The 25,541-nt window shown below is 33.8% G+C and overlaps 1 pseudogene; it reads left to right on the forward strand.

Annotated features, from left to right (window-relative positions):
• The first annotated feature begins 6,616 nt into the window (after window positions 1-6,616).
• On the forward strand, window positions 6,617-15,964 carry LOC116136555 (annotated as a pseudogene).
• Window positions 15,965-25,541: the final 9,577 nt, after the last annotated feature.

The raw sequence follows: 25,541 nt of genomic DNA on the forward strand, positions 1-25,541 counted from the left end.
GTTATTATTTCTGTTTTATTTTCATTTTTTTTTCGTTGTCTTCTGTTTATCAAACTTGACAAAGGGTTGAAAATGGTGGAACCTGCCGGGAATATTTCGAGTGTCTTGGGTGTTGTTCTCCAAGCTGGCAAGTGGTTGGCTGCTCCGATTGGGCATCAATTTATGTATTTGTACAACTACAATACCAACTTTGACAATCTCCAAGAAGAAGTTAATAGGCTGAAGGATGCGAAAGACAGAGTGGAGCGTAAGGTTGATGCTGCTGAAAGAAATGTGGAAGAGATTGAAGGAAATGTGAAGAAATGGCAGAATAATGTGGAGAAGACCGTTGTTCAAGCAGAGAGGTTGATTCAAGATAAATCAAACAACCCCCGATGTTTGAAGGGATTGTGCCCCAACTTGAAAACCTGCTACAAACATAGCAAGAAGGCATTCAAATTAAAGCGGGATGCTATTGGTCCACTCCTGCAGCAAGAAGAGAAGTTCGACAGAGTTTCCTATTCAAGTATTCAACAATCCAACTACGAGAAGAACTTTGACAAGCTCCGAGATGATGTTTTGAAGATGAAGAATGCAAGACTTAAAGTGCAGCGTAAGGTTGAGGAGGCTAAAATTAAGGAGGAAGAGATTGAAGAGGATGTGAAGAAGTGGCTAGAGGATGTTGATTCTATCATCGCTAAAGCAGAAGAGTTGATTGAGAACCAAAGTTCAATTGGCACTGACCGTAAGACCCGCTACCAAAATAGCAAGGCAGCATCCGATTTAATGGTGGCTGATATTGGTCCACTGCTGCAGCAAGAAGAAAGATTCGATAACGTTTCCTATTCAATTACTCTACTATCCAACTACGAGATGAACTTTGTCAAGCTCCGAGATGATGTTTTGAAGCTGAAGAATGCAAGACTCAAAGTGCAGCGTAAGGTTGAGGAGGCTAAAATCAAGGGGGAAGAGACTGAAGAGGATGTGAAGAAGTGGCTAGAGGATGCTGATTCTATCATCGTTAAAGCAGAGGAGATGATTGAAAACCAAAGTTCAATTCGCACTGACCGCAAGACCCGCTACCAAAATAGCAAGGCAGCATCCGAATTAATGGTGGAAGATATTGGTCCACTCCTGCAGCAAGAAGAAAGATTCCATAAAGTTTCCTATTCAAGTATTCAACAATCCGACTACGAGAAGAACTTTGACAAGCTCGGAGATGATGTTTTGAAGCTGAAGAATGCGAGACGCAAAGTGCAGCGTAAGGTTGAGGAGGCTAAAAACAACGTGGAAGAGATTGAAGAGGATGTGAAGAAGTGGCTAGAGGATGTTGACTCTATCATCGTTAAAGCAGAGGAGTTGATTGAAAACCAAAGTTCCGTTAGCACTGACTGGGAGAGCCGCTACCGAAATAGCAAGGCAGCATCCAAATTAATGGTGGATAATATTGGTCCACTCTTGCAGCAAGGGGAAAGATTCGATAAAGTTTCCCATCCTACTATTCACAAGGAGATATGGCTTAGATCTAATGAAGATTATTCGGCATTCGAATCAAGAAACTCCACTGTGAAGAATTTATTGGATGCTTTACATGATGAGGAAATCTACATGATGGGTGTTTATGGAATGGGTGGTCTTGGCAAGACCACTCTTGTGCAGGAAATTGGTAGGAAAGCCGAGAAGGATAAGCTCTTTGATGAAATTGTTTTTGTTGAGGTGATGTTTAAATTAACTTTATTAGGATATTTAATTAGAGTGATAATTATTAGTATTTAATTTATATCATTAAATTTTATTTGAGTGAAATTAATTAGACTTTAGGCGTCTATATATAAAAGATGTCTGTTTCCTTCATAATTAAAGAGAAAAAAGCATTCAATAGTATATAATTTCTTCCTTTTAACTCAGTTTATACGTTTAAGGCTTGCTATTACCTTACTTTTTGTATATGAATACCTTAAAACAAATCAGATATCAGTTTAGATTTTTTTTTTCTTTGTTAGTGTATTTTCTTTATAATGTTGTTCTTGACTTGGTCATAATATTTTTCTTGTCTTGCAGGTAACAGAAACTCTGGATGTAAAAAGGATTCAAACAGAAATTGCAGATAAGTTAGGAGTCAAATTCAATAACGAGAGTGAACGAACAAGTAAGTTATATGATAGATTGAGGAATGACAAGAAGATCCTTTTAATTTTAGACAATATTTGGGAAGATCTTGATTTGAAGACTGTCGGAATTCCTTTGGGAGTCAATCATGATGGATGTAAGCTACTGCTAACAACAAGAAACCTAGATGTGTTGGACAAGATGGGTTCGAAAAGTAATTTTGGGATGAATGTATTAAATCAGGAAGAAGCTTGGAACCTATTCCAGAAGATGGCAGGTAATTTAAGTTATGAAATTCTCACTTTTCATCATATATTATATTATATTTTATTGATTAATTATAACATGAAACTATTGAAACTTCAAGTCCAATTTCACTTCCGTACTTGATAGAAAGTAGTGTTGATTCAAGGGAAACACAAACAAAGGCAATTGCCTCATGCATTAAGGTCACATTAATAGCATATTCATTCAGTTTCATTATTTTGTCAAAAATTCTCTTGAAAGAGCTGTTATTTATTTTATAATTATATATTCTTACTCTATTCTTAACATCAAATTTCTATGTTTGATCTCCTTGTGTAAATTGTTCTCCTAGAAAGGAAAAAAGTTAAATGTGCTATGCAAATTTGGATATAAAAGTTTAATTATCATTATTTTTTTATTATGTAAAGGCCTAAAATTTTTGTCTTGGGCCTAAACTATCACCAAGCCAACTCGGAGCACATGTGCAATATAATATAAATTATTAGACATGAATACACAGAGCTTTCTGAATTTCTGTTTTATATTTCGTTATACATTTTGTTTCCCGTGTTGAGCAGTATGCATTCTCAGTTAAAGCTTAGCTTAAGTTAGTTTTATTATACTTTTTATCATTAAAAGGAACAGTTATAGGACTTTCTTGTATAAATTCAACAATCATTTTATATTTTCTTTGTTTTCTGTAACCCCCCTGCTATTGTTCTTTTCTATAAAAACCGTAAGTCTTCAAGCCTCAAATCTCTTGATAAGACAAATGTAATTCTATGTTTTTAGAGATGAAGAGTGGAAATAAATATAATTATGAGCAATATTGTTTGAAATTAAGTGGATTTTTTTTTTTTTATAGATATTTTTTAAAAAAAAATTGATGGTTTTATTTAGAAAAGAACCAGTAAGATAACAGCTAAAGAACTCTTGTTTAAAATTCAAAGCTTGTGAATGGAAAATGCAATTAGTTTAATCCTAGCCTTCCTGTGCAGGTAATGTTATTCAAACATGTGAATTGAATTCCTTACCAAATGATGTATGCAAGGAATGTGGAGGTTTGCCCATTGTCATTGCTACTGTTGCGAGAGCATTAAGGAACAAGAGACATCAATTTGAATGGGAAGATGCCTTGCGAGAATTAAGAGCACCTTCACCGACAAAGTTCATAGGATGTTTGGAAAAGGAATACCAGAAGATTGCCTTGAGTTACAAATATTTGAGAGATGAGCTCAAGAAAACATTTCTAATTTCTAGTCTAATGAAAAATAATACTTCTATTTCAGATTTGTTCAAACATATTGTGAGTTTGGATATACTTGAAGGAGATAACCTCACAATGGAAAAAGCACGAAATAGACTAGATAAAGTGGTTAGGGAACTCAAATACTCTTGTTTGTTACTTCATGGTTTTACAGATAAACAATTTTCTATGCATGATGTTATTCGTGCAATTGCTATAACAATTGCATTTACAGACCACCATGTATTTACAGAGAGAAATGACATTGAAAGGGTATGGAAGGATAAAGCTAAACTTAGGAAATGCACAGGAATCTCCTTACCTGGTAGCAGTATTAGTCAGTTGTGGTGCAAAGATTTGGATTGTCCAGATCTTGAATTCTTCTATACGACTAGTACGTGGGACTCTTCTTTCGAAATCCCAGAAGACTTCTTCACAGTGATGCCAAAGCTCAAAGTTTTAAATTTATTTAATATGCAGCAATCGTCATTGCCGTCATCACTTGATCTTCTTAGAAACCTTCAAACACTGCGTTTAGATTGGAGCCATATTGAAGGTGTTGCTATTATCGGAAAGCTAGAGAATCTAAAAGTCCTTAGCTTGCAACATTCAGCTATTAAGGAATTGCCTATAGAAATAGGCCAGTTGACTCAACTAAAGTTGTTTGATTTAAGCCATTGTCAAAGTTTGGAAATTATTGCACCAAATGTGATATCAAAATTATTGCAATTGGAAGAATTCTATGTAAGGGGATGCCCTATTCAGTGGAAGGTTGAAGTACTTGAGGAATTGAAGCTCTTGTCTCAACTGGCCTGTTTAGAATTAGATATTAACGATAGCAAGATGTTACCTAAAGACTTTTTTTCCATAAAGCTTAAAAGGTACAAAATATCAATAGGAGATTGGTCACTCCTATACATTGGAAATTATGAAGATGAGGGTTTGAGGATGTTAAAATTGAAACTTAATTCGACCATCTCCTTAGAAGAATTACAAGCAATCAAGAATGTTGAAATCTTACTCTTAGCCGAATTTTCAGATGCTGAGAATAGTTTTAATGAGTTTATCACTCTCACACCACTTCTTAACGAAAAGGTTTGATTGACTATAACCTCTTGTACTTGTCTATTATATATATTCTTATTTTCTTCTCTTAGGTTTTTTCTGATTTGTTAACATACAGTTGTGGTATTGATTTGTTTGTTCTTCTCTTTTTGCCTTTTATTCTGGTGATTTACATTTTCAGTTAAATTTCACTAGTAAATATTTCTCTTTCAAGCTCTATACTATGTAATTTTTGTTGAATTGATTTAATTAATTCATGCTTGATTCCATGATGAAAATTATTAGAGACAAGAAAACACATTTTAAATATTCAAGGCATGTCATCTATAAATTTATAAGAATCAATTATTTCTTTTTAAATTGATCTCATATGAGTTTGTAAACATTGAAACAACAATTGACTTTGATTGCAGGTTATTTTCACCAATTTGATGGCCTTGGAATTGAAGAATGTTAGTTGTGGAAAGATTTGGGACAGCCAATTTCCAACACTTATGTCTTCCTCCTATCAAAAATTGACACGCTTTATCTTGGAGAGATGTGGAAAAATAAAATATGTGTTTCCATCTTCCATTGCCAAAAGTCTCCTGACTCTACAACACCTTGAGATAAAGGATTGTAACGTTTTAGAGGAGATTATTGCGGAAGAAGAAGGAGCAAAAGGTACTGTTAATTTTGCCTTTCCGCAGGTTACTTATTTAAAGCTTGAGAATTTACCAAAACTTAAAGCTTTCTATCATGGAATACATATTTGTGAATTGCCGATGTTAAAAACGTTGGTGATCAACAAATGTGAAAAATTCACTTCAAAATGTCTAAGCTTCCAAGAAAATTCATTTCATATTCCAGAGCCAAAATCCCTCTGCTTGGAACATAAGGTACGAATCTCTTGTTTACATAAATTAGAGCTGAATAATGTGATTTTCAACATCTCTCTTTTTTCTTTAACAGAAATTTAGAAAAAGAAATAAAAATTAATGGTCAGTTGGATTTGGACGATCTTGTTACTCGAGTCTTGTCAATTAAACTCATTAGAGCACTATGTTTAAATCATCCAATATAATTCTAGAAATTATCAAATATTTACTAGAAATTATCAATATGATTTTATTTTCGGATATTATCAATTGGAAGAGAACCTTTCGTTATTAATATTTTAAGTTTGTATTGGAGAAGATATAGATATTATCAATTGATACTTCCCCAAAACCAAAGTCATTCTACTCACAATTTGCACCTGCCAAATCCCTCCTCTCACAACATGGCTGGCCTTGCAAGTGGTGCGCGGCTGGCCAAGGCCCTGCTTAATTTACTTTTTTTTCTTTAATTATTATAAAAATAATAAATCTTTTAATTATTATTATTTTATACAAATTTACTTTTCAACTAAAAATATTTTAAAGTTGTACAAAATTATACCCTTACAAAATGTTAAATCTAACAATCTCTAATAACATTTTATCCCTTTTTAAAACTATTTTGGAATTTGTCTTCTTTTTCTTATAGTTTCTTAATACATGATCCCTCAATTGATAACAGTCTCTTTATTTTAACTAAAAAATTGTCTAACAAGTGATCCTTCTTATGATTGGAAACCAGATCACAAATTCAAAATTATTTAACATGATGAGCAAAAAATCAGTTTAAAAGCAAAAAATCAGTTTAAAAAAGACAAAGTTATGTTAGTTACCATTAAATTTAAGAGAGAGAAAATTATAAGACATAAACACCCATATAATAATAGGGAGAATGACAAAAATGGACTCCTCTTTTCTATACAAGCCATAAAAAGACAAGTTTGTTTAGAACATGTTTAGTTTTAATAGGATAGTAGTGTCTTTTATGAAATTAATTTGACCAGTAAATTAAAGAATCGTATGCAATTACCCTTTGTCCTTCTCGCAGTTAATTTAAACCAATTTCAATGGTTAAAATATAAAGAAAAACTTGGAAAGTGTAACAGAAGCAGTAATGAAGAAACAAGAATGGTGTAAGGTGATTGAGTATGGATGGAACAAAATGGGCTCAGGCCCAATTAACAAACCTAAAACCTAAAAGAATCCAACAAACATAAGAGGAAGCAAATCTTTAAAATGGCATAATGTCAAGGAGATTCACAAAAACCAAGGGGTGACTGTGACTGTGACATTATCAAATTAATTAACTTTTTAAGATTTTCCTTCAAAAAGAGATTTAACACTTTTTTATATTCTTCTCTCTCACCAATCATCTAATTCGTTACTGTTTGAAGATCCATGAATCTTCATTTATAATGAAAGTGGGTACTGTTTAGAAGCCACAGATTTTTACATTATTCGAATAATGATTAAAAAACTAATTAGATTTTTGTTTCAATGGATTTGTAGATCAATTATAATTTGGAGGATTTGTATTTAGAGAATAAGTTGAGACATATTACATGGCAGAGTCGATTTAAAACTCTTGAGATCATATATGATGAGTCAACAAATATTCCACTTGGGCTCCTCCAGAGATTTGAAAATCTGGAAGAGCTTCGATTATATTCTTGTGGATACAAAGAAATGTTCTCATGTGGAAAAGACGAGAAACATATGCAGATAACTCTAGGACCATCCTTAGCTTTTTTCCAGAATCTTAAAGTTCTGAATGTAAGTCAGTGTAGAGAGTTGATGAAGTTAATGACACCTTCAATGGCTAGGAGCTTGGTGCAGTTGAGAGAATTGAGCGTAGAGGGATGTGAAATGGTGATAGAAATAGTAGAAAATGAGGGAGATGCAACAACAAGTACTGAAATTGTTTTTGATAATTTGAAGAAGTTGTCACTTGAAGACTTAAAAAGTCTCGTATGCTTCTGCTCTGGGAATTATTCTTTCAATTTCCCATCTTTGAAAGAGTTAATTATAAGAGAATGTCCCAATATCTTATGCTTCTGCTCTGGGAAATATTCTTTCAGTTTCCCATTTTTGGAAGAGTTAATTATAAGATAATGCCCCAATATGAAGACTTTCTCTCGAGGAATCTTAAGCACACCAAAATTACACAAAGTCAATTATGAGAGATTCAATGAGACTAACGAGAAGTGGGAGAAAATAAAGGAAGTAGAGAATGAGGGGAATGATCTTAATAAAAGCATACAAGGAGCATACAAGAAACAGGTATGTTTAAAAGTAGTTAGTTTAAATATTTAATTACTTTTGCATTTTTTTTTATATATTTTAATAATATTATATTTTAGCTACAATACTGCAAGTAATCCAAGTTTTGTTAGTTTATCCATACAAGTGCATAACACTAAGAAGACAAGAAGACAATTTTAAGTATTGATCTAAGTTGAATAAACGACTGTAGGTTAGGGGGTGACATTATAATATTATTATTAGTTTACTTTGGGCTTAGGCCTTTCAGAAATTATTAAGAGTTACAAAAAGACACATTTTTCTAATATATTAGAAACAATAATTATTATTTTTAATTACTTTATATTGAAACAACTATTAACTTTTACTGTAGGACATTTCCCTTGAATTGAAGTTATGGACATTCAAGGATATCAATTCTACAAAGATTTCCTACAACCAACATCGAACTTCCTTCTATCAAAATTTGACACACTTGTCGTTTTGGAATTGTGGAAACATAAAATATGCATTTCCATCTTCCATAGCCAAAAGCCTCCACCAACTCCAACAACTAAAGATTGGGGATTGTAAAGTTTTAGAAGAGATTGTTGCAAAAGAGGAGGGAGCAAATGCAGTTGTCAATTTTGTCTTTCCGAATATAACCTTATTGAAGCTTCAAAATCTACCAGAACTTACAACTTTCTATCTTGGAATACATACTTCTAAATGGCCGATGTTAAAAGAGTTGGTGGTGATAGATTGTGAGAAGTTCACTTCAAAACATATGAGCTTCGGAGAAAATGGTGAGGAGGGTGAACTTCATATTTCCGAGCCAAAATCTCTCTTCTTGGACGATAAGGTACGAATGTTTTATTTCATTCTTTATTGAAAAAGAAAATTAACTTACTTCATATATATTACATTTATTTCAAAAACTTTAATTATGGAATTCTTAACATCTCTATTTTTTCTTGGAAAGAAAATTTAGAAAAGTTAATGGTTATTTAATTTGAACAATTTTGCTTTAGGACCTTATCATTTAAACTCATTTACGTACTAGATTTAAAAAAAAAAAAAAACAAATAAATCATCCAATAGAATTCCAGAAATCGACAGTGAAATTTTATTTTTACTAAAAATTTGTTTATCAAGTGATTCATTTTATTATTGAAGAAATTATTTACAAAAAGTTTGCAACTTGAAGCCTCCTAAACGGGATCATAAATTCAAAATTATTTTAAAATGATTTGGTGGTGGCCAAGAGTAACAAATCAATTAAATTTTGAATCAAATTATATTAGGGTAACCATCAATAAATTATGTACCGATTTCTTATCAATTATCACATCTATTTGATAATGTTATAGGCCACATTTTTTAATTAATTGCATTAGAAGCTTTAATAAATAACTAAGTAAATGTCCAAAGTCCAATCAAGGAGGAGAAAATTGACATTTCATACCAAAAGGAAAGATAAAACAAGAATATTTCTAAAATTGAAGATAAAATTAGAAAATATAAAGAAAAAAAATATTTACAAAATCTGAAATTATATTTTTAAAGTTGTAACCATTAAATACTAAATTTGAAAATTCAAATAATAGAAATTTGGAAATTTTTTTTTTAAGAAATTCATATTAATTTAATTTCTATAACTGTTTTAAAAATAAAATAACATTATAAATTATTCTTAAAATAATTAAGAAAATGTGAAAAAAAAAAAAAATTGAAAATAGTTGTAGTGGTGCCTACAACCATTAGATCGCAGTTTGCAATATGGGGTTGAAGTCATAGCCATCAATCATGTCTACAATCTAAGGTTGCGCCACAGCCATGCGATTTGTGGCTATGATTTGCATCTGTAGCCGTTTCCATTGGATTGTAGCTTAAATTCAAATAATTTAATAGACAATAGGAGGAGGTGTATATTATAGTTTTCCAAGTTAGTGGAGTTTTTTGGTTTCAAGGGGTGTAACTGGTAAAATCACATAAATGAAACATTTGCTCACAAATTTGATTCATGGTAGGCCTTTGAAGAAAAATCTAAATTCGTTTAAATAAAAATAAAATTCATTTGAAAAGCATGTTTCTATTTTCTATTTTCCAAAATAATGTAAACAAAAACAAAAAAGTATGTTTAATCTGTAGTTTACAAAAATAGTTTTTGAATGCAATTTTTAATATTGATTTTAAATTTTAAATATTGATAAAATATAATTTACTAGTTTTAAAATAGATTGTAGTTGATTTGTCAAAATTTGATTGGGTTTGGCCTATGACTTTTGAGCCAATAACTAAACTTTTGTTTTAAGTATATAATTATAAAGCTAATTGGATTTTGTTTTTGATGGATCTTGTAGATCAATCAAGATTTGGTGGTATTTAATTTAAAGAATGGTGAGAAAGAGATTATATGGCAGAGTCACTCTAAAGTTCTTAAGATCTCACATGATAACTCAACAAATATTCCACTTGAACTTCTTCAAAGATTTGAAAGTCCAATAAAGTTCATACTATTTTTGTGTGAGTGTGATCAATACCAAGAGCTATTTTTTCCCAATCTTCCAAATCTTGAAGTTCTAAGTGTATGTGGATGTAGAAACTTAATGAAGTTAATAATACCTTCAACAGCTAGAAACTTGGTGCAATTGAGAGCAATGAGCATACAGGATTGTGGAATGTTGATTGAAATAGTTAAAAATGAGGGAGAAGGAGATGCAACAATGAGTACTGGAATTGTTTTTGATAATTTGAAGTTCTTGTCACTTAGAAGGTTAGAAAATCTCACATGCTTTTGCTCTGGGAATTACTCTTTTAATTTCCCATCTTTGGAAGAGTTAAATATAATAGATTGTCCCAATATGAAGTCTTTCTCTCAAGGAATTTTAAGCATACCAAAGTTATACAAAGTCAATTATAAGAGCCGGAATCAGATTGAATGGAAGTGGGAGAAAATAACGGAAGTAAAGATTGAGGGGAATGAACTTAATAGAACCATTCAACAAGTACACAAAGAAAAGGTACATGTATTCAGTTAATTAGTTTAAATATTTATTTTATAATAATATTTTGTTTTTAGGGTTAATTATAATAAACTGTTTTTTTAAAGTTAGTTTGTGTATAAGTATTGTAATGCAAATTTTGCGTTAGAAAAAGATTCACATATTTCCTTCCAGCACTGGAAGCTTTAATCTATTGTTATGCAAAACTAGGCTTATCCTAGCATAAGGCTCATCAAAAAGTCAATTTGTTCCAGTGGTTGGGCTAATTCCGCATGTCATGTTCTTGTTTTTAACTATCATATTTTACATGTCAACATTAATTAGAGGTATCAATTTCTGCCCTCAGGTTAACTTTTTTTATTCTGATTCAAGGGTATGTAATATGACTCGATAAAGTAATAGGACTAATTACATGGTAATTGTAAGGGGAAAAAAAAGGTTAAATGAATATCTTTTTCTTGCTTAATTATATATATGTTTTTAAGGGAAATATTTATTTTAATTTGATTTACATGATTTTAATTTTTCTTTAGGTTGACTCCAATTTGGAGGAATTGACATTAAGTGGACGGGACATCACGTCGATTTGGGAAGAAGAATTTCAAGAGAGCTTTGGCAAAGTAAAAACTCTTCAATTGATTAATAATGCATATGCAAACATTCCAATTCAAATCCTTCACAAATTTAACAGTCTTGAAAATCTCATACTGAAAGTGAGTTCATATGAAGAGATATTCTCATTTGAAGAGGATAAGGAACACATTGGAGCACTCACAAAATTAAAAGATTTAGAATTGCAAGGACTTTTAAATTTAAAGTGCATTTGGAAACAAGACTCTCGATTGAACTCAGTTCTTCAAAATCTTGATTGTCTAAAGATGGAATATTGTCACAAATTGACTACTTTGTTGCCATCTTTAGCATCTTTTGAAAATCTAAGGACCTTGATAGGACGGAATTGCAATGGAATGAAAAACTTAATGTCATCCTCAACAGCCAAAAGTCTAGTGCGACTAGAAGTGTTGAGTATAGGAAAATGCGAAAACATGAAAGAAGTATTAGCAAATGAGGGAGATATAGAGAAAGGTGAAATTGTTTTTGAGAAATTGAAGGAGTTGGACTTTTATGATTTAGAAAGTCTCACATGCTTCTACTCTGGAGATTACACCTTAAAATTCCCATTCTTGGAAACATTATTTGTGAGAAAATGCTCCAAGATGAAGACTTTCTCTGGAGGAGGCTTAAGCATGCCAAGGTTACAGAAGGTGAACTATAATGATTGTTCGGAGAGTGACCTTACTACAATCATACAACAATTACAAAATGGTAAGTATTTATTTACTTAACAATATACTTTATCCGTAGACTTTATCATTCTCCTTCATTGAATTAATATAGTACATCCTCAATAGTCACTATTATTGATTTTGTCTTTAATTAAAACCTCTAAGTGAATCAATTATAGAATATCAATTACATATAGAGAAGCTTACAATATTACAATTTATGTTTCCTTGAAGTTAATTTATATGTGTTTTTGAAGTTTATATGGAAGTAGTTGTCGAATAAATTCTTCATTTTCTTGTTTAATTGATAAATTATGATCAATTTAGAGTTTGAAGATAGCGTTCTCTATAGTTTTTTGCTTTTACTATTAATGTGTTGTTCTTTATGCTTACAGATTGTTCAAAGTTATGGGAAAGATTCCCACACCAGTAAGGAACAGATGGTAATGTTCATTAACACACAGCAAAATCAGGTGGTAAGTGTGTGGTATTAAATATAATTCAAAAGAATATAAAAATATTTTCAAGCATGAGTCGGCCTAACACTTGACTATGCAATTATAGCATTTCTCTTTCATATATACTATTAATATTTTTCTTTGGGCACATGAAATGATCAAGCTAATCGTTCAATGACCTTTCCTATCCTAGTTTATTCTCGGTATTTTAATATGAAGACGATGAATATTCATGGAGCCTTTTCTAAGATTTTGTTTAGTCTGCAGCCCTAGGAATTGTTTACCCAGAGCAATTTATTAGCTCTATGGTTTGAAGAGTATAATTAAAAATTAATGGCATTGCCATTCATTGAGAGGGAAGTAGTTTTGTTTTCATCTGTAGAGTTTTAACCCATATGTGCATAATAATGTTCCATTTTTTTCCTTCATGTTATCAGGCAGAATCGAGCACAGGCTGTTGAGATTCTTGTCTAGGACCTTAAGGTTTTTGCATCCTCCAATGAAGAACTTTTCAAGGAGATTTACCCAGCTTCTTACACTTGATAACTTTAGGTGGCTACTCCACCATTCTTTTTAATTGGTATGGTATGCCATGAAAATTTTTGCTTGATTTTTTCTGTTGGCACTATGTGATCAGGCAAAATGAGCAGCTTTCCAAGTATGGAGACACAAAATGGGTTCGCAATATTATGCTTGTATAACTTGAAAAGCTAATTGAAGCAAACCCCCTGTTTTATGACAAGCTTACATTCCCAGCCTTCAAAAGTTCACAACTGACGACATTAACAAACCAGAGGTTATTCTTGAATATTTTCATATCAGTTAATTTTCTTCTGCCAGTGTGCAGCAGCAAGTTTTTTGGTAAAAACAATACCTGGAGAATGCATTTTATAAATATTTATGTGTATTGGTATATTATATATTAGTTAATTTCTACATTGGATTTGCGCTTTTGTTCTCATATTTGTAAGGTGATTGATATCATTACACTTGCAGATGATATTACCTCCTCTGCATAGACTTGTTTTCTAGAACTCTCCTCTTTTTAAAAAAAAAATTCAGTTTAAATTTGCAGCATCAACATTGCAAGAATGCTCGTCCAAACCTTGATATTAAAACACTCTTCACTGATCATTCTTGCAACCCTACAGCTAATGGAGCCTGTCTTCCTCCTACAAACAGCCCAGCTTGTAGGACCAATTCCTAAGGTTGGTGCATTTCCACCTATTGGTGCTCATGGTGTGAGTATTTTGCATCTATTTGTCATATAAAACATTGGTGCATCTATCTGCCATATATTCTCAAAATGACCTTACTAAAGCCATTGTGCGAACCATAAATCAAGGATCTAAGTCATGAGCATGGACTTCAATCCACTACAGCAAGCAATTCTTCTTCGTAAAAAATAAGAAAAAAACCATTGTTTAATGTCTGGTCACTGAAAAATTTATAAAACTTTTTCCAGAGAGTATTTATTATTGATTGAAGTTTCTTTTCGTCGGTCTGTAATGGGGACAAAATGTTGGTGACATTAGCCTTTGGGAGGTGGGATCTGGGAAAGGCTGCCACATAAATCTTTCAAAATTTGGGACATATCAGCTGCTTCAATGCCATTGCAGGTATTCACCATCTTAACTTCCTAAGTGTACAATGCATAAAATCTTCATCCTTTATCAGTTTGATGTTGGCAATGAATTTAATATTAGTGGGTAGGAACTCATATTGATATCTATTCACCTAACACTTAGGAATGCTGTATTTAGTGTACTTGCTGGCTTGACTGGCAAATACTTTCCTATTAACCATGGCCAACAATTTAGGAATTAAACATGGACCATTCTTGTCTCTTCATTAATTAACTTATATAACCATATGGCTTTGTTGAATGATGCTACAATATTGGTGAATCAGTGTGTTTAGGGGCCAGATGGACTTATGCTTGGTATGTATATGCATTCTTTGCTTGTGTATATAAATCATATCCCTGGTTAATTATATTTATCGTTTCTATTAATCAAATTGTGCTTTGTCTAGGTGTTTCATTTTCGAAACATATAGTTCAGATATGTACTTACAATCCAACTAGAGAACTAAGACAACACTAGATAAATTCTGTATCCTGAATATCAGTTCTTCCATAAAAATGGGTAGGTACCACTTGTCTCTTTTTTTAGATCGAGGCCCATGTTGGTAGAGTTAATGACTGCGTTTGCTCATCCCAAAAAGCAACTGTGTATAGTTACATGTGGAGATGATAAGACCATTAAGGTATCATCTTAAAAGGGTCTGCCCTGCTTCTTTAGGGAAAACATAACTTATATATTCTCGTTGTAACTTTCTCCCTATTAATGAGTTTGACTTGTTGGGATACATAGAGTAAGTTTCTTCCGTGACAGGTATGGGATGCTGTGGCCGGACGCAAGCAGTATACTTTTGAAGGCCATGAAGCTCCTGTGTATTCAGTCTGCCCTCACCACAAAGAAAATATTCAGGTCAATATTTATTTAACACATCTATGTTGTGATTGGTGATCTGAGTCAGCATCTTTTTCTATATGCTAACTAGCTGAAAGGAATAAGATGGCTACCATCACTTTGAATCTCATATTATCCATCTTCCTAACTTGAAATATGCAATTTATTTTCTCTACTCCCTTTGATGGAAAGATGAAAGCTTGGTAATATGATTGCTTGGGATCTAGAGTGGACTATGGCACTTCTGGAAACTGGTGCACCATGATGGCATATGGTGCAGGTGGAACCAGGTGAAGCATGGTTAATATTAAGATGGACACTGGCTAATATAATTTGGTGATTTTTCATATTGTTTGTGCACATGATACTTTATATACTGACTCGTTGAAGTTTTTGATAACATCTTCTTGTACAAAGGATGTATATCAGTTAGCTGCCAAGGATCCTTTGTTGCTGGACTTTTTAGGCACTTCTCTGCCTTTGATGTGCCATTATTTTGTAACCGTTCTTACATCATCAAAATGGAATAACTTCTATATTTTTTGTTGCAGGCTCTTCTCACGCGGAACAAGTAAAGAAGGCGAATCTCATTTAGTTGAGTGGAATGAGAGTGAAGGAGCTATCAAAAGGACATATTCTGGTTTCAGAAAGCGCTCTTTTGGTGTTGTCCAGTTTGATACAACACGAAATCGGTTCTTGGCTGCCGGTGATGAATTTCAAATTAAATTTTGGGATATGGACAATACAAATATGTTGACGGCTGTTGATGTGGATGACGGATTGCCAATTTGTAGTCGTACTATTTATTGTACACCAATGGTATTTAACAGTAGATACGTAGTAGTTGTTCATTCAATTCTATTCTTTGTAGGCTAGTCCTAGACTGAGATTAAATAAGGGAGGATCTCTGCTCGCAGTTACGAGTGACAATGGTATCATAATTTTTAATAGTTGTTCCTGCGCAGCTCATGTTCCTTGTTTTATGTAAAGTCAGATGATTAGAAGGCCATCTTTCATCTTTTTCATTTTCAGTAATGCAAGTTCTAATTCTTTTTCCCTTTTTTAATTCCTTTGATTTATTCTTTTTAAGTTTAGAAAATTACTCTTTTCATGACTAGAACAAATTTGCTCGAGCACATAATAACCTTATAACATATTCATTATTTGAATTTAAGTCTTATAATTAAAAAAAAAAAAAAAAAAAAAAAAAAACAAAAGAATCGATGTCCGGCAACGAGGGCCTTATTTGGGGGCTGCAAAGCGGCCAACGACTAGTCTACGTCTCTATACTTTTGATTATACTAGTTTAGATGGAAAACAACTAGAATCATGAATGGAAACTAGGTTTAGATATGTATACACACTTTTAATTATTGTTAATTTTACCTTCTAAAATATTGATTGATCTTCTTATTATGGTAAACAAAACATCTTAAGATGATACAAAATTTAAGCCAAATAACAACTACCCTAATGAATTCATGGCTAAGAGGAGAGATCATAGAGTTTCAAATTATCCCCTAAAATAGATAATTCGAACCAAATCTGCAATAAATAGAGAACTTCCAGTAGCATTAAACTTTCATAACTCTTGAATCTCAGGCTTCAGGATCCTATGAAAGAGTACTTAAAACTATCAAGCACAACATAAATGAACTCCAATAAGATTCTCACGCCCAGATTGCTAAAGGTTGAACTGATTTGAAAAAGGGCATCATAAAAGCATCACACAGATAATATCTCTGTAAGAACTTGGATATTAAAAAGAAGATTAAATCTTATATATAAGAGGTCTGTAAATTATTTTGTCAAATGTTTTCCATTTCCTCAATTCTTATGCTTCCAAAACACCAATAAAAATCCTCAATTTAGGAAACAAGTCTGAATCCAATAAAGACTACGTATGGATAACTAAACCGATAAATATGTTATTGCTTTCAGATTAAGGCAAAAAAAAACAAACCATTAAACAATGCAACTAAGTGCTTGGTGTTCTTTTCTCATATATATACAGGGAACATAATAATATGGATAAAACAGAACGACTGGTAATATGCAATTAGTTTTGATTAAAACTTAAACTGAACAGTTTAAAAGCTCATCGAGACTACAAGATCTCAGAATACCAAGAAAAGATGAGAACCACTTGGTGGAATGGGTTCGAATTTAAAATTGCAACATCCCTTATGTGATATAGAGAAGTTCACGGTAATTCTTTCTACCAAATATAGAGAACTTTTTTCCCACACCAAAACAAAACTTTATCCTTTCAATCCATACATCACCTGATCCAATCATTCTTCTCCTCATCAAGCTTAAAAATGCTCAAACGAACTCAGCAACATGGATTATTAGAATTCGCTAAAAAACCTATTTTACTAGTGCACATATACCAAATATCCATCTTAAGCTTAAAAAATATAATTTATTTTGCCAGGGTAGTTCTTATAACATATATCTACTCCATCTCATCCCAACACTCAACAATTGCAATTTAAATTCACGTTAACGCAGTTCATCACGAACTCGTTCACTGTTTCCATCTTTTCTAAGATCGCCATAATTGACATCCTTTAAAGGTTAAATAAGTTTACAAAGGAGGAAACAGAAACTCTAACTTAATACACATAATCTTCGCATTATGAGAAATGTGAACCATACTTGACACCGAATCATTTAATAAGATGTCTAGTTTGTCACACTGACAGTAAAGTATCTTCAAGTAGCTAACTTGCAAATATCAGGTTCTTAGATGAATCATGTACAAGAAGACAAAAGAAAGCAAGAAATAAAATCCTAAGATCTTGCAAGATTTGAGTCGAATTAGACAAATCAAACGATGAAAACAAAAACACTACCCTAATGATCATGAATACTTTTAATAGCAGTAAACTTCCATGTCTCTCTTGAATCTCATGCTTGAACTATCAAGCACAACTATATCCAATACAAATCTTGGGCATACAAAAGTGAAAGATAAAATATGTGCCAAAGCCGAAATTAGATTTTTACATGCTTCTTCAATAAGATGTTGAAGTCCTCGCATGGATGCAAAAAAGCTCTCCAAGCAGCTAAACTGTAATAATCAGAATAAAAAACAAGGCAGTTTCCAGAGAAAGAGAACAAAAAGTTCTGATAAACATAACTCGTCACGGTATTGAAAAATCTCTAAGGCAAATCAGACAGTTAAGCCTATCCAATAAGTTAATGTCAAAACAAATTCATAACTCCATTGTCATTGTCACAATGTTGATTCAATAATATCAACAAAGTTCCTTGGTTTTAGGGGCACTGCAATACATTACAAATCTAGTACCAAGAGTTTGATGTAAACTATTGTATTTGAATGAATCTGAAAAGGCTTCATTTTAATGAAACGTTGATAATGTAGGAAATTCAAGCATCAATCAACTAAACACAAGGGAAAACCAAAATATAACTTCAAATTTGAAAAAGAAGATCGCGATGTTGGACTGAAGAACAAAACTGCACCGTTTAAGAATAAGTGATACGGCAGCATTTTCTGTATGTTAGGGTGTTACTTTAGGTAGCTCAGCTAAGGCACTTATCGTGTCTTTCTTCTTTATGAGAAATATGGGTATAAAGTGTACTGTATCAGAAACACTTTACTAATTCAAAAAAATCAGATACAAACTTTGTTCGTTCTTTCTTCTCTGTTTTCTTCTACTCCCTACTGTTATTCATATAGTTCTCACATGGTATCAGAGCTTTGATTAACGTCAATGGCTGATAACTTTGATCCTTCTATGTGCTTCAATTCTGGAAAAGTTTTGAACAGCTACAGCTCAACTAATTCTGTTCCTTCAGCTTTTTCATCTGGTTTACAAGTTGTGAACCCTAAACTTACGCGCGACAACTATTGATTTTGGAGGTCGCAGATTCTTTTTGCTGTTGGAGCTCACGAGTTGGAAGATTACTTAATTGGTAATATACCTTGTCCTTCTCCAATAATTGTTACTAAACAGAATGTTACTGAGTCAATTCATGGTTCTAAAGATAAAGAAAATGAAATTAAGGAAGAAATAAATCCAGCCTATGTGAGTTGGAAACGTACAGATAAGTTCTTAGTGACCTGGTTATTAGCTTCAATTTCTGAGAGAATGTTTGATTATGTATCAAAATGTCGCTATTCTCATGAAATTTGGTCTGCTTTTGAGCATGAATTTGAGATTCACTCTAGAGCTAGAGCACTTCACTTAAAAAATTTGCTGCAAACAACTCAGAAGAAAGACCTTAGTATTGACAGTTATGTTAAGAAAATGAAAGAAATAGCCTCAAGTCTGTCTGCAAGTGGACAGATTGTATTGGATGAAGATCTTCTTCAGTATGTTCTTGATGGACTTGGTCCAGAATATGATGCAGCAGTTGTTAATCTCACTTCAAGAATTGAGTCTAAATCAGACTCTGTGAGTTTACAAGAAGCAAAGTTTCTGTTTCAAAAGTATGAGGTTAGGCTAGAAAAGTTCAACACGTTGGAATTCTCTAACAGTTCAGCAAACATAGCAACTACTAATCAGCAGACCAACCTTTCTGGAAAATGTGAAAATATTGGTCCCTCACTCAATCTGATGCAGCATCAGACTCATCACTCTGCTTATCCAGTACCTATGAGTTCATCAACTCAGTCTGGATCTTCTAGCACCTATAATCAGATGCCTCCTTTTTCATATGAAGGTTCTTGGAACAATTATAGACCTGCTGTGAATACAAATTTTGGCAGAGGTAGAGGTAAGTTCAATAATAGAGGGAGACCAATTTGCCAAGTCTGTGGAAAACTGGGACACACTGTTGTTCAGTGTTACCACCGATATGATTCATCCTACAGTGGGGGTTTTCAATCTGGAAACCAGTTTCAGTCAGGTGGACCTAGTGTTGGAGGTTTTCAATCTGGAAATCAGTTTCAGTGTGGTGTTGGAGGTTTTCAGAACAGTTTTCGACCTGGTGGAACTGGTGAAGTTGCTGGTTTTCAGTCTAAAAACAATTATCAGTCTGGCATCATTCATCCACCATCACAAGTTGCTAATGTCATGAATGGTCCTCAGTATAATTCCTCTGTCTTAGCTGGTGGTGCTAATCAAGTTGCAAGGACTTTCTCAGTTGATCAACCTGTTTATACCGGCTTACCAAGTCAACAGTCATCTGCTAGTTTTCAACTTGGCCCGCAAGCACATATAGCTATGCATCCACAACAGTATTCAGATATTCCCTTTGCAAATGCAAACACTCCTACTGATCCAATCTGGTACATGGATTCAGGGGCTACTGATCACATTGCATCTGATCCAGCTCACCTGAATGTTAGCAAGCCATATGAAGGGACAGATCAGTTGCAAGTTGGCAATGGTGAGTTGTTGCACATCTCTCACACTGGTACCTCTTCTTTACCCAACAATTTACATTCCAAATGTCTATATCTCAAGAATATTTTGTGTGTTCCAAAAATTACAAAAAATCTACTTAGTATTTCTAAATTTACAAAGGATAACAATGTAGTTGTGGAGTTTAATTCTCATTGCTGTGTTGTAAAGGACAAAGTTACCAGGGCAACACTGCTGCAAGGGGATCTTAAGGCAGGGCTTTATCAGCTGGTGATACCTCCAAATCTTTCAGTTCAACCCTCTGTTCCCTTTGAACACTCTTCCTTAAGGTCACCCTCTGGAAACCTAGTATTGTCTTACATTCATGATGCTAGTTCCTTAAGTTCGTCATTAGATCCTGTTTTTAGGAATAAAGTTGGCAGTGACAAACTTAATAACAGTCAGCCTGTCTGCTCTAGTGCTACTGAATCAGAGCAACAACAACATGATCCTTCTTGTATTTCAGTCTTTAATAAACAACATATCTCTTCTTGTACTTCAGATTTTAGAAATAAAAACAGTGATATTACTGACTCTGATGTTTCCTTTATTCGTAACAATCAGAATATCAATAGAGCTGATTGTGATGTTGATTGTTGTGCTCATAATGAATCTTCTGTTTGTGTGGTTAATGATAATCAAGAATGTGCGAATTCTGTCCATAAATGCATCAGTCATGAAAAATCTATCTCTAATTGTGCATATCATACTGAACCAATGTCAACATGTGCTTTAACTGTGAATAATTGTTCCGATTCTATGATTTGGCATAAAAAGTTAGGACATCCACACATCAAAGCATATCAACATATTATGAGTTCCTTACTAAAGAAATCACATCTGAATTCTGTTGAGTTTTGTGATGCTTGTCAAATAGGAAAAATGCATCACACCACTTTTCCTAGGTCAGCATTTCGAGCCAGTTCACCTCTTGAACTCATTCATAGTGATGTGTGGGGACCTGCCCCTATTCCTTCAACTGAAGGTTTTAGATATTATGTTTCTTTCTTGGATGATTATAGTAGATTTACATGGCTTTTTCCACTTAGAACCAAGGCTGAAGTCAGATCTGTTTTTATTAAGTTTCATCACTTAGCCGAAAGACAATTTAACCATAAACTTAAATGCATTCAATCTGATCAAGGAGGTGAATATAAAAGCTTAATTCCTTATTTAACTAGTGAAGGTATTCAATTTAGACATTCATGTTCTTATGTGCATCAACAAAATGGTCGAAGTGAGAGGAAACATCGACATATAGTAGAAACCGGCTTAACCTTATTAGCTCATGCATTTATGCCATTGCATTTTTGGTGGCTAGCCTTTGAAACTGCAGTGTATTTGATCAACAGAATGCCAACTGAAATTTTACAGTGGGTTTCACCCTATCAAGTGTTGTTTAAGTTTGCACCTTTGTATGATACTTTAAAAGTTTTTGGATGTGCTTGTTTCCCTTTTTTAAGAGTCTTCAACCAACATAAGTTTAGTTATCACTCTCAAAAATGTGTCTTTGTAGGATATAGTCTGGTTCACAAAGGGTACAAATGTCTCAATTCAGATGGCAAAATCTTTGTCACTCCAAGTGTTAAGTTCAATGAAAAAGAGTTCCCTTTTTCTTCTGGTTTTTCAAATATTAGTTCAACTACTTTACCATCAGTAGAGCCTTCTAATCCTACACCACAATTTTTTCCTTTTGTGTCACCAAATCACCCAAAAGTCCCGTATCAATCAGCTGAATCTGGTCCTGCTAAATTTACCCCTGCAGTGGCTAGCTCTTCTAACGATTCTCCTTCAGCTAGTATATGGAATAAAAACTGCATACTTGTTGATAATCCTACACACCCTCACTCATCCAAATCCATTTCTTCACCTCACCCACAAGTACATCCATCAAAATCATCACATCTGCTTGGAACAATTAAGATTGATTTTACAGCCTATTCAAGACCATTATTGTCCTCTACATCAGCTCCTTTCACAACCAAATTCAATCAATTACCTACACAAACCAGCACAACAATCTCTCCCAATCCATCACCATATCCTACAATCAAATCCAGCCAGTTACCTACACAGACCACCACAATCATTTCAAAAAATTCAGCACCAGATTCTGTAACCAGAACAGCACCCTTACCTGCATCAACTACCATGATTACATCCTCTTTACAATCAATACCACAATTGCCAACAATAAGACCTATACCAACTGCAACAACTGCACCATCATGCTCTCTTGAAGTTGATCTGACTCCTTCACGGTTTGTTAGCATTCCATCTGTCTTAAATACTTCCACCAATGTTCATCCAATGCTTACAAGGTCTAAACTGGCTGAGATACACTCTTTCCCTGAAAAATCATCAATTCAGCCTACACATCAAATTTCAGGTTCAACTCCACCTAAAAATCACCATACAACTCTTATACTTACTGGATCAGTCATGCTAGAACCAAATTCAGTTCAAGAAGCCTTGAAGAATACTGAATGGAAAACTGCAATGCAGTGTGAATATGAGGCTCTAATTTCAAATAACACATGGACACTTGTACCTTTTTCATCAGAAATGAATGTTGTTGGAAACAAGTGGGTTTTTAAAGTAAAGTATAATGTTGATGGTTCTCTTCAAAAGTATAAAGCTCGGTTGGTCGCCAAGGGGTTTCAACAAACCCCGGGATTGGACTACTTCGATACTTTTAGTCCAGTTATTAAACCTTCAACAATTATAATTATCCTCACCTTGGCTGTCACCTACAATTGGGATGTTCAACAAATTGACGTGAATAATGTTTTTCTCAATGGAACTTTAAATGAAGTTGTTTACATGGTGCAACCTCCTGGTTTTGAAGATACTATGAAACCACAGCATGTGTGCCAATTGAACAAAGCTTTATATGGGCTCAAACAGGCCCCTAGAGCCTGGTTTGATAGACTGAAACAAGCACTCCAGAACAAGGGATTCAGAAATTCTGTATCAGATTCAAGTTTATTCATTCTCAACCAAGATGCACACATCACTTATGTTTTGGTTTATGTCGATGATATCTTACTAACTGGATCTAATATGACATATGTGAGTACTCTTGTGCAGGAACTTAATGATCAGTTTTCATTGAAAACACTTGGGTCTTTAAAGTATTTTTTAGGTCTTGAAGTTACCAGGACAGCCACTGAAATTCATCTAAGACAGACCAAGTATGCCAATGATTTGCTACAAAAAACATAGATGATGGAAGCAAATTCATGTGTCACTCCTATGATCACAGGATCAAAGTTGTTTCCAATGGATAGTGAACTATTTTTGGATCCCAGTTTGTATAGGAGTACCGTGGGTGCTCTTCAATATCTCACTTTAACAAGACCNATGGACACTTGTACCTTTTTCATCAGAAATGAATGTTGTTGGAAACAAGTGGGTTTTTAGAGTAAAGTATAATGCTGATGGCTCTCTTCAAAAGTATAAAGCTCGGTTGGTTGCCAAGGGGTTTCAACAAACCCCAGGATTGGACTACTTTGATACTTTTAGTCCAGTTATTAAACCTTCAACAATTCGAATTATCCTCACCTTGGCTGTCACCTACAATTGGGATGTTCAACAAATTGATGTGAACAATGCTTTTCTCAATGGAACTCTAAATGAAGTTGTTTACATGGTGCAACCTCCTGGTTTTGAAGATATTATGAAACCACAGCATGTGTGTCAATTAAACAAAGCTTTATATGGGCTCAAACAGGCCCCTAGAGCCTGGTTTGATAGACTGAAACAAGCACTTCAGAACAAGGGATTCAAAAATTCTGTATCAGATTCAAGTCTATTCATTCTCAACCAAGATGCACACATCACTTATGTTTTGGTTTATGTTGATGATATCTTACTAACCAGGTCTAATATGACATATATGAGTACTCTTGTGCAGGAACTTAATGATCAGTTTTCATTGAAAACACTTGGGTCTTTAAAGTATTTTTTAGGTCTTGAAGTTACCAGGACAGCCACTGAAATTCATCTAAGACAGACCAAGTATGCCAATGATTTGCTACAAAAAACAAAGATGATGGAAGCAAATTCATGTGTCACTCCTATGACCACAGGATCAAAGTTGTTTCCAAAGGATAGTGAACTGTTTTTGGATCCCAGTTTGTATAGGAGTACCGTGGGTGCTCTTCAATATCTCACTTTAACAAGACCTGATCTCAGCTTCACAGTGAACAAGTTAAGTCAGTTTCTGCAGTCTCCTACTAATCTACATTGGCAGGCTTGTAAAAGGGTCTTACGGTACATTCAAGGCACAAAAGATTATGGCCTTAAGTTCACACCAGCTGCCACTTTGGAGATTGAGTGTTATGCTGATGCAGATTGGGGCAGTAACATAGAAGACAGAAGGTCCACAAGTGGGTATTATGTCTACTTAGGACCCAATCTAATCCAATGGAGCTCTAGAAAACAGAAGGTAGTAGCTCTATCCTCTACGGAAGCTGAGTACAGAGCTTTGGCACATACAGCCACTGAAATAGCCTGGTTAAACAGTGTGTTCAATGAATTGGGTCTATCAATTACTAAAATTCCTGTAATATGGTGTGACAATGTAAGTGCTGGAGCATTGGCTTCTAATCCCGTATTTCATGCTAGAACCAAGCACATAGAAATTGACACACACTACATCAGAGAACAGGTTTTAGCCAACAAAATTATTGTGCAATATGTTCCCTCAAAGCTACAGATTGCTGACATTTTAACGAAGGCTCTTCCGGCTGCTCAATTTGGAGAATTGAGAGCAAAACTAAATGTTGTTTCTTATTATTGTAGCCAATAACTTGCAGTTATTTTGAGGATATCCAATTGCAGAAAATCGAGGGAGTTAACTGCAGTGTTGCAGAGGAGAAAATTCAGCAGTAGTATTGAGGAAGTTAAACTGCAGTAGCTTGGGGTCAGTTAAAACTGCAGTAGCTTGGAAAGCATATTGAAGTATTGCAGAGCAGTTTTTTTTTGAGGATATTCAATTGCAGAAAATTGAGGGAGTAAACTGCAGTGTTGCAGAGGAGAAAATTCAGCAGTAGTATTGAGGAAGTTAAACTGCAGTAGCTTGGGGTCAGTTAAACTGCAGTAGCTTGGAAAACATATTGAAGTATTGCAGAGCAGTTGATTGAATGAAGTAAAGGTTTTGTTGCTATCTTTGTTTACAGTAGCTTGAGGAAGC

This window comes from Pistacia vera, unplaced genomic scaffold, assembly GCF_008641045.1.
Source record: "Pistacia vera cultivar Batoury unplaced genomic scaffold, PisVer_v2 Contig317, whole genome shotgun sequence".
In the NCBI taxonomy this organism is placed as follows: domain Eukaryota; kingdom Viridiplantae; phylum Streptophyta; class Magnoliopsida; order Sapindales; family Anacardiaceae; genus Pistacia; species Pistacia vera.